Below are 11242 nucleotides of genomic sequence, written 5' to 3' on the forward strand. Positions count from 1 at the left end.
TCGATAGACCTGTGTGTGTGAGGGATCCCTATCTGGATGTATGCCAGTGGCTTGGGTCCACTCTTCCTTGCACTCGGACAGGAATTTAAATGGACTGATATCTGGGTTGAATTTGAATGAGATGGTGTGCAGTGCGGTGACTGGTTGGGGCCATTTGAGATCCATAGCATCCCCCACACAGGCTGACACCTGATTGAATGGGGTTTGGTCTGCGGTGTTAGTTATATCAGCGGCTCGTTCAATCTGTTCCAAATCCCACCCCGTAGTCTGTCTGCCCGTGAGCTGTCTCCAATCTCCCATTGCGAGCGTCATCCCCTGAGTTAATTGGACTAGTTTGCGCATCCACTTCCGCCCCCCTTCCTCTGTTGGAGGCATTGCCTCAGCTATGTTTGATGTGTCCTGAAACGCCCATGGTTTGTAGCGCATGCCTCCGCCTGGTGCTGCCATTAGGGGAAATTGCCTCCCAGTATATTGCGCCCCCGATCTCGTATGCCTCATCATGTCGCCGGGGTTGTGTTCGGCGGGTATGGGTTTTAGGTCAGCTAAGGTAATCGAGCCTGACATTGTAGCGACGTAAGTAGTTGGTTTCGTGTTCACATCCCCCTCCCTCGCCTGGTTCTCTCCTTCCATCCCCACCCTCTCGAAAAACCTGTCTCGCGCCTTTCCCTCTGAATAAGTTTTTTCCATTGCCATCAGGTCCTCCCTAATTTGTATTTCCTCCCTACGTCTACTGGTCTTAGCTAATTCAGCTAAATTTGGAAACGAGCCGTCGATGTCGTGGTTTCTGCGAGCGCGTTTACAGAAGGCATCCTCCGCAGGGCTGTGATGCGAGGGGCCAGCACGATCCGGTGACCCTGTCCTACGGCCAGTGAGTGGTGAGTTGGAACGTACACTTGCCGCCCCCAAACTTTCGGTTCCCGCATTTGCCACTTCCTCCATATCTAACTGACCGCTGTGGACTCTATACACCGGCATTTGATGCGAGTACGAAGTTGGGGTGTTGGCTTTTTTTGGAAGTCTTGGGGCGTACGGAGCCGGTGGTAATTCTTTGGGGACTGTTTTAACCTAATCTTCACAACGTTTTTTCTCCTCGTAATTATAATTTACGGAAGATATGGCTACACCCAAATTGTGACACAGTCGCCTGCCATTCTCCCATTCATCACAATCTTTTTTCCATTTTCCTTTTTTGAAAATACCAGTTTTCCGAGTGATTTCTTTGCTTTTATGGCCGCTGACTCACTTTCAATTATTATCCGTTTAAGCACATACGGTCCCCTTCATCCCAGTTATTTAGTGTCATATGTCGTTTCCAGAACTCGTCATACTCGGCATGTTCTTGTTTACATTTACCCTTCGCTGTGCCACTTATTATTTGAGAGACCAATATGTCATATTGGAAACAAAGGGTTTGACGTGTATCTGACATTTCCTCTAATTTCTGTATACCCTTGGTCAAAGAAAAAAGCACGAAATTGATATAAGTGAGTGATTCACAATTTGAAAACTTGTTACACTTTGCACTGAAGGCAATTATGGTCCTTGGAGGACACCTAGTGGATCTTTTTCTTTATTTTATTTTTTAACCCTTGTGTTATCTTCGGGTCATTCTGACCCATCAGTCATTGTGACCCACCGTCGTATTGCGACAACTTTACCGCATACCAAAACAAAGTGAATCATTTTCTTTTAACCGTTGGGCTGTCTCAGACCCCCCACATTGCGATGGTTAAAAGAAAATTATTTTTATTTGTTTTTGTATTGGGTGAAATTGGGTAAACACAATGATGGTTCGTTATGAACCTTTGGGTCATGTGACCCGAAGGCAGCACAAGGGTTAAGAACGACAGATCTGTTTAAAATACCGTTCAACTCAATCAGAATCAGAATTCGGTTTATTCGCCATGTATGTTATACAAACACAGAATTTACTGTGGCAGGGAGGTGCAAAACACTAAACATATACAGATCTTAAATTAAGTAAAAGTACAAAAGTTTAACTATTTCTAAGAACTAAACAATCTAAGAATACAACAATTTAAATATACAATTAAATATATATAAAAATAAAAATAATGAGCAGCGTGAATGGTCAACATAGTGCAATCGGATACTGAGATAAAGTGGCTTATGCATACTGAATTGCCATTAGATGGACTTATAATAGTTAAATAAGTGAATGAATGTCAATGGGAGTCATTGGCCTTGTTGAAGAGGCCAGTAGCAGATGGAAAGAAACTGTTCTTATGTCGTGAGGTTTTGCTCTTGTCCTTGGCAGTGGCAGCAGCGTACCAGACGGTGATGGAAGAGGTGAGGATGGACTCAATGATGGCTGTGTAGAAGTGCACCATCATTGTCTTTGGCAGGTTGAATTTCTTCAGCTGCCGAAGGAAGTACATCCTCTGTTGTGCTTTTTTGGTGAGGGAGCTAATGTTCAGTTCCCACTTGAGGTCCTGGGAGAGGATGGTGCCCAGGAAGCGGAAGGACTCCACAGTGTTGACTGGGGAGTCGCACAGGGTGATGGGGGTGAGTGGGGCTGTATTCTTCCTGAAGTCCACAACCATCTCCACTGTCTTAAGAGCATTGAGCTCCAAGTTGTTCTGGCTACACCAGGTCACCAGGTTGTCAGCTTCCCACCTATAGTCAGACTCATCCCCGTCAGAGATGAGCCCACTGAGGGTGGTGTCGTCCGCAAACTTGAGAAGTTTGACAGACGGATGACTGGAGGTGCAGCTGTTGGTGTACAGGGAGAAGAGCAGAGGGGAAAGGACGCAGCCCTGAGGAGATCCGGTGCTGATGGACCGGGAGTCAGAGACTTGTGTTCCCAGCTTAACGCACTGCTTCCTGTCAGACAGGAAGTCTGTGATCCACCTGCAGGTGGAGTCGGGCACGTTCAGCTGGGAGAGCTTGTCCTGAAGCAGGGCAGGGATGATGGTGTTGAAGGCAGAGCTGAAGTCCACAAACAGGATCCTGGCATAGGATGCTGGGGAGTCCAGGTGCTGTAGGGTGAAGTGGAGGGCCATGTTAACGGCGTCATCCACAGATCTGTTGGCTCTGTAGGCAAACTGCAGTGGGTCCAGGAAAGGGTCTGTGATGGCTTTGAGGTGTGCCAGCACAAGGCGCTCAAAAGATTTCATTACCACAGAGGTCAGGGCGATGGGTCTGTAGTCATTGAGTCCTGTTGGCCTTGGCTTTTTGGGCACAGGGATGATGGTGGAGGACTTGAGACAGGCTGGCACATGGCATGTCTCCAGGGAGGTGTTAAAGATGTAGGTGAACACCGGAGACAGCTGGTCAGCGCAGTGCTTGAATCCGACTCCACACAAATATTACTTGTTCAGGGACTGTGACCCTTTTGTACCGGAGAGGACAAAGGAAAGAAAAAATAAACACACCACACTCCTCTCTATTTTTATTCAACACAAAACAAGTTCAGGGACTCTAACCCTTGGAGTGGATTTTACCCTCTCCTTTTTTATGAACACAAAACAAGTTCAGGGACTCTAACCCTTGGAGTGTATTTTAACCTCTCCTTTTTTAAACACAAAACACGTAGGCCTACAGGGACTCTCACCCTTTTGAAGAGGACTCTAACCTCTCCTTGACAAAGACAAAACATGTATAGGGACTCTCACCCATTTGAAGAGGACTCTAACCTCTTCTTGACAAAGACAAACCACGTGTAGGGACTTCCACCCTTTTGGAGAGGACTCTAACCTCTCCTTGACAAAGACAAACGTGTAGGGACTCACACCCTTTTGAAGAGGACTCTAACCTCTCCTTGACAAAGACAAGCCACGTGTTAGGACTCTCACCCTTTTGAAGAGGACTCTAACCTCTCCTTGACAAAGACAAAACACGTACAGGGACTCTCACCCATTTGAAGAGGACTCTAACCTCTCCTTGACAAAGACAAAACACGTGTAGGGACTTACACCCTTTTGGAGAGGACTCTAACCTCCCCTTGACAAAGACAAAACACAAAAACGGTTGATTTCCCACCACTGTTGGTTTGATTAAGTACGATGAAACATAGTAATCGTCTAAATGTGGTTCTCAGTTCCGAATAGCAGTACTTTGAATGAACAGGTGTCTGCTTACCTTTTTTTTTAATGTTGAGGCCTCTGACGATTACGTCTGCCTCCTCGTACCGGTGTATGGGTCTCTCTCCCAATCCGTCGGTCGGGCCGGAACCCTCTGGACTCCCTCTTTTCAGCGTTGGGGTCACCAGTAGAAGGATTCAGAATCTTTGTGTGTCTATTCCAATATGTAATGATGGTATTAAATGACACAAATCTGTGTTCTAGAAAGAGTGGTCTGGAGTCACAGAGGTCCGATAATATCAGCTTTAATGCAGCAGTTGGAAATCAACAAGTACAGAGCTCTGGGGTTGTCTAAGTTTCCCTACCCGCAACAGAGTTTGGGCTGGTTCACGAAGTCCAACTGGCTATCTTTCCCTGCCCCAGCATATAATATACAGTGCAATTAAAACACAAAGATGAAAAGAGGGTTGAGCTTGTTCTCTTGTGCATCAGGGAGTTGTTCTTGCCTACGCGTCCCACCTGCTCGGGTGCCATCTCCACCCGGTTTCAAGGTTGCTTCTGAAAATGCAGAGATAGAGACACAAAGAACAGCCTGCTTCCCACACTCAGTGTGAGACCCAATGTTTAAGCCTGAGCACACTTCTAAGTTCATAAGACATAACTTTAATAAGCACACTACACTACTTTAAGACATGCATTCTTCATAAAGTCGTACGAACATTGTTCCTGTTGTTGTATTCACTCGTGTTCAGTGCCTGTGATGCATTCGGTGATTAAGATGCCACAAATATTAATATTAATAACTGGGATTATAGATAATGCCGTGCCCGTGATGCAGCTGGTGATTACAGTTCTATAATTGTGCTGTAATGTATTATACATTCTGTAATTGATGGATCTTTGAACGATGAACATGTATTTCTTTCAACTATGGGGTGTCAAGTGGGTGTCATGGGAGTCAGGTGGCTGAGCTGTTAGGGAATCAGGATAGTAATCAGAAGGTTGCTGGTTCGATTCCTCGGCAGTGCAAAATGACGTTGTGTCCTTGGGCAAGGCACTTCACCCTACTTGCCTCGGGGGGAATGTCCCTGTACTTACTGTAAGTCGCTCTGGATAAGAGCGTCTGCTAAATGACTAAATGTAAATGTAAGTAAATCTGTTGGAAAGCAATTTGTTGTGCAAACTGAACCAAAATGAAATGCACTACTGACTTTTCTTATCTATTCCTTAGGATAAAGAACACTTGGCCTAGCAATCCCATACACATCCCCCAGCAGTGGAATGCAGAGATTTTAGCGACCGCAGATGTGGCTTTGCTAGAAGCTGGGCCTGAGCTACTGTGGTCCACACACACTAATCATATTGGGCGCATTAAGAATGCTACCCCAGTTGTTATTATAATTGATTGTAGTACGACTCTTGAGAACCGTACCTCAATATGCTAGTAATAGAGAAGTAGGGAAAGGTATTGTCCCAGTTATTGATGCCTTGTTGAAACAAGGAGTCATAGGTAGACTTAAAGTCAATTTGATCCTTTAAGGCTAATAAAATAATTTAAAAATACGTTTATTATGGTTTTATAAGCAGGTAATGCCTGTGTTATACATCCTGTTGTGCCTAACCCTGTTACGATACTTAGCAAGTAACCCTGTTACTTTCTTGCTCTGTGGATGACTATTGTTTGCTTTGTTCTCTGTTCCCATTGCAGGAGAGAGACAGTATCTGTTTGCATTCATGTTTCGCCAGGTCCACTATACATTTCAGTTCTACCACAGGGGTACACCGAACAGTGGCGGTTCTACATTGAATTACACCCAGGGCGAGACGCCCTTCGCGCCCCCCCCCCCCCCCCCCCCCCATACCCGCCGAACACAACCCCGGCGACATGATGAGGCATACGAGATCGGGGGCGCAATATACTGGGAGGCAATTTCCCCTAATGGCAGCACCAGGCGGAGGCATGCGCTACAAACCATGGGCGTTTCAGGACACATCAAACATAGCTGAGGCAATGCCTCCAACAGAGGAAGGGGGGCGGAAGTGGATGCGCAAACTAGTCCAATTAACTCAGGGGATGACGCTCGCAATGGGAGATTGGAGACAGCTCACGGGCAGACAGACTACGGGGTGGGATTTGGAACAGATTGAACGAGCCGCTGATATAACTAACACCGCAGACCAAACCCCATTCAATCAGGTGTCAGCCTGTGTGGGGGATGCTATGGATCTCAAATGGCCCCAACCAGTCACCGCACTGCACACCATCTCATTCAAATTCAACCCAGATATCAGTCCATTTAAATTCCTGTCCGAGTGCAAGGAAGAGTGGACCCAAGCCACTGGCAAACATCCAGATAGGGATCCCTCACACACACAGGTCTATCGAGCGGCGGTTTTGACATGTTGCCCAGACAAGGTTAAAGCGCGTATGATTGAAAACCCGGACATGGCAGGAGCCCGCTCGGCCGCATGGGAAAACCACCTGGTACATCACCTAAAACAATCTAAAACGATACTGGGAGTGGTGCCCTTGGATTGATTTGATTGATGCTTATCATACACTAAATGACCCCTGGCATGTCACTCTGTTCTTTGATAGGGTCGGGGATGAGCAGTGGCGGTTCTACATTGAATTACACCCAGGGCGAGACGCCCTTCGCGCCCCCCCCCCCCCGCCCATTGAAATCAAAAGGCTGTTATGGTAAGACCGATTATGTTCTATACAGCTAAAACAGCCTGGGGTCAAATTGACACCAAACATAATAGGAGGGTTACATAAACATGCCCTTACACGCTAAATGTCTGTTATTACATGCTATATTAATATAACTTTTAGGGAGAAACACTTTTACTTATGACGTTAAGCTATACTTATACCAGAGATCTTATTGGGATTTTTATTTTTGTTTGAATTGTTTATCACTTGTATTATTGTTTTTATTGATTTTATGTAAAGCACCTTGAGCTACAATTCTTGTATGAAATGTGCTATATAAATAAAGTCTTACTTACTTACTTACTTACTTACTTACTTACTTTGTCACGAAATATAGTTGAAGCAAATAGCAAATGTTCGTCTTTGAAACTACCTACAGATTTGAAAATTCCGTTGGCTAATTACAGGGCCTAACCTAAATAATGAAAATAAATAATAACTGAACTTGTAACAGTTTTGTTGCAAAGCACACTATTATGGTGAAATGTTATCTCGTGTTTGTTGAGTTAAAACCGAAATATTGTTGTTGCATACCAAGCATCATAGCAAAAAGGCTAACAAACGTAAAAGTTAGCCTATACCCATTTTTTTTTCAATTCGCCATTTCACACAATTAAAAAAAACAAAAATGTGCAGGAACTTTAGGCCTATATTTATAATATTATGAATTGTCCGTTCCATTTGGGAGACCCAGTCAGATGAGCTGTCTGTCCCTCTCCCCTTTTTTCACACTGCTTCTGTACACGGCACCTTCTCAGCAAGCAGGGGTGCCTGCAGCTGCCTGAAGGGCATGTTAGCTACCTTGCCAACGGCCCTGTGGTCCACAGGGGCAACAGACGTTGGTCACTGTCACTCAGTAACACCTATTACATTCACATTTGACTGCCCCTTTCCATACTACATTGACCATCACCAATACCGACACAAACCAGAGGCAGAGGCAGGCGTGGCTGACACAATAGCCGGTCTGTTAAAAGTAGGGGTTTTGGTTCCATCTACCTCTCGGTGGAATACACCCATTCTCCCCGTCCCCAAACCAGGCACCGACAAATACAGGATGGCACATGACCTACGACGCATCAATCGAATTGTTACCACCCCAACAGTCTCTGTTCCAAACCCCTACACTTGTATGGCTGCGGTTGGCCCTCAACATCAGTGGTTTTCATGTATTGATTTGGCCAATGCGTACTTCTGTCTCCCCCTGGCGGAGCATCTTCGCCACATTTTCGCATTTACATTTCAAGGCCGTAAATACGAGTACACTGTTCTCCCCCAGGGTTTCGTTTTAGCGCCGGGCGTGTTCAATCAGGAGCTACGCAAACTTTTGCAGGATGTGCCACTACCGGACGGGGTGGTTTTACTTCAGTATGTGGACGATTATTGGCGGCCACCACGCCCCTCAGCTGCCTGAACGCCACTCAGACTGTTCTGCGTCATTTGTTCAATTGCGGGTTCAAAGTCTCGAAGTCCAAACTCCAGTGCTGCCGTCGCTCCGTCACTTTCTTGGGACGTGTTATATCGGGGGAAGGATCAGGAGTGTCTGCTGCGCATCGTTCGGCGATTCTTCAGCATGACAAGCCTTGCACGGTCAAGGACATGCTGTCATTTTTGGGGTTGACAAGTTTTAGTCGACAGTATGTCCCCAGGTACGTGGACAGCACAGCCCCCTTACGCACCATCATTAACGCACAAGGCATGCGCAACCTAAACAACGTCCTGGCATGGGACATTCCGGCCGAGGAAGCTTTTATCAAATTGAAACAGGATCTCGCCCGCGCGGCTGAACTGGCGCTTCCGGACTACACATTGCCTTTTTATTTGGATGTTTCTGAAACCACCCTATCGGCGAATGGGGTGTTGTTTCAGAAAAAAGAGGGTGGCAGGAGAGTACTGCTATACCTCAGCGTAATGTTCGACAACACAGAGAAACGACAGCCATTATGCACAACACATAATGCGGCAGGAGTAGCAAAACTACTTAAAAAATCGGCTCACATAGTCATGGGCCACCCAATCACGGTACTGACGTCGTACGGAGTTATGGCCTACATCAATTCAAACATGTTAACATTAACAACAAACAGGCGCATCAGGATCGACAATGTATTAGGGGCACCAAATGTAACATACACACATGAAGGGATCAATATGGCAGAGGGAATGACAGGGGGAGAAGGTGACAGTCATGTATGTGAACACAGGGTGCAAAAAGAAGTCAAGGTCCGACCGGATCTAGGTGCAACACCATTGGCAGAAGCAGAAGAGGTACTGTTCACAGATGGGTGTTGTTACAGACATCCGGAGGAAGGGTTAAAAGCTGCATGGGCAGTAGTCAGACAGACAGGAGAAGGGTTTGAAGAAGTCGAATCAGGACGAATGGTAGGAAAGGAGTCAGCACAGCTGGCTGAACTAACAACCATGATTAAGGCTCTCGAAGGAGCCGAGGGCAAAACTGTAAATATCTTCTCCGACTCAGCATATGTAGTGGGCGCACTCCATGTGGAACTGAGTCAGTGGCTGCGGGCAGGGTTCTTGACAACCACGGGTGCACCGATTAGACATGAAAAACAAATGAGACAATTGGCCAAAGCCGTCCTAAAACCAGCTCAAGTCGCAGTAATGAAATGTAAAGGACATGACGGGTCTAAAACTAAGGTGGCCCTGGGGAATGAAGCAGCAGACAAAGCGGCCAAGAAAGCTGTTGATTATCTCCCTATGTATATAATGGTTTCACAGGAGATTAAACCGGATTTGATGACACAGGTAATCGAGGCTCAAGAGGCCGCCTCCCCACAGGAAAAAGAGACAAAGAGGAGCACAAAAAGCCCCCTGTCCGGTGACAGGGGCGGTGGAAAGACAGACCCTTCTATGGAGGGGCCCGGACGGGCGCCCAGCTCTGCCGGCAGGTATGCGACAGGGCATATTTAAACATAGTCATGGGTTCGAGCACGCAGGATATAAAGAGATGATGGTGCGTCTTACACATTGGTGGCACCCTCATCTACCAGCCATGGTGGCTAACTATGTGGCTGAATGTCGGGTGTGTCAGGAGTATAATGTAAGACCAACTCTGAAACCACATCAAGGAATGTTTCCACTACCAAAAACCCCAGGTCAGGAAATAGTCATTGATTACACCGACATGATAAACTCAGTACGTGGTCATCGCTACCTTCTCGTAGCGGTGGATGGGTACACAGGATGGCCTGAGGCTGTCCCCACAAAACATGAGGATGCAAAATCTGTATGTAAATTTTTGACTAACACTAATACTCCGTTCCATGGGTTCCCTTAACGAATCAGGTCAGACAATGGGTCACACTTCAAAAACAAACATCTCCAATTGGTAGAACAAAGTCTGGGGTTGGTGCACGCGTTTGGGGCAGTGTATCACCCCCAGTCACAGGGAAAGGTTGAACGCATGAATCGAAATCTGAAATGCAAGTTGGCCAAAATCTGTGCAACAACTAACATGAATTGGGTAGATGCTCTCCCTATTGCCCTAGCAGCCATCAGGAGTTCAGTGAACACCTGTACAGGATTCACCCCATATGAACTTCTGACGGGGCGACAGTTTCCGGGACCGGGAGCTGGGCTGGACCTACTGGAGGCGGAGTGTGAGTTGGCGCATCAACCATACTATGATCAGCTGTCTGCTCTGGTATCATCCTTCTCCAAAGGGGTACAGGAGAAACGGGGGACAGCCCAGGATCCAGTCAAGGCCTTCACTGCTGACTGGGTGTGGGTGAAAGCCATTAAGAGAAAGTGGACAGAACCTCGGTGGACAGGACCATTCAAGGTCATCGAGAGAACCTCGCACGCCCTAAGGGTGCTGGGGAAAGGGAGTACGTGGTACCACTGGAGCATGTGTTCTGCTGCTCCCGAACCCAGTCGTACGTTGCAGGAGTTGGTGGAGAAGGGCCAGTGAACTGTTTGCTATTGCTACGAATGTGAGAGTCTGGAAAAGAGGGTTACGACTAGGTCAAGAGTGATACTGCTTGACCACCCTAGAATTGTACTGGACTAAGACAGTTTTCGCTATTTTACTTAAGAGTGTGTTTTATCAATATAACATGAAGTGTGTTACAGGGTTAGCCTGGCTGGGATTGCTTAGCTTAGTCATAGGCTTGCAAGTGTATTATTTTTTGTATTTACCACAACAGTTGGAGAGACGGGCAAGACAGAACAATCCACCCAAGGTATGCATAACCGCCTATCAGGGCATCGAATTGAACTACACCAGGGGGAGTGCCACCACGTTCACCTTTGACCTCTGTCGTGTCATCAAGTGCAATGATCATAACAGTTTATGGAGGGGGTATGACCTTTACCTATGCTCACAACCATATGTCCATACCCGTTGCGCCCAGGGGCGACTCATCCATGAACAGTGGTGCCCGACGTGGGCTTTTGTGGTTAAATATACGGGTCCCCACTGGACAAATATTGGAAAAACGTCACATTCAGTCGTTTGGCGGGA

General features: G+C 46.7%; 1 long non-coding RNA gene and 1 pseudogene across 1 annotated transcript; one reads left to right on the top strand and one right to left on the bottom strand.

Moving 5' to 3' along the window:
* Positions 1-3384: 3384 nt before the first annotated feature.
* LOC134010986 (uncharacterized) lies at positions 3385-4089 on the bottom strand. The gene is made up of 3 exons (XR_009928365.1): positions 3981-4089; positions 3755-3897; positions 3385-3575 (listed from the first exon to the last, which is right to left on the bottom strand). It is a non-coding gene; the product is annotated as an uncharacterized LOC134010986 (long non-coding RNA).
* Positions 4090-7549: 3460 nt separating this feature from the next.
* Positions 7550-10615, top strand: LOC134010855 (uncharacterized; annotated as a pseudogene).
* The last annotated feature ends 627 nt before the right edge of the window (positions 10616-11242 follow it).

Source organism: Osmerus eperlanus, chromosome 24 (assembly GCF_963692335.1).
Source record: "Osmerus eperlanus chromosome 24, fOsmEpe2.1, whole genome shotgun sequence".
Taxonomy (NCBI): domain Eukaryota; kingdom Metazoa; phylum Chordata; class Actinopteri; order Osmeriformes; family Osmeridae; genus Osmerus; species Osmerus eperlanus.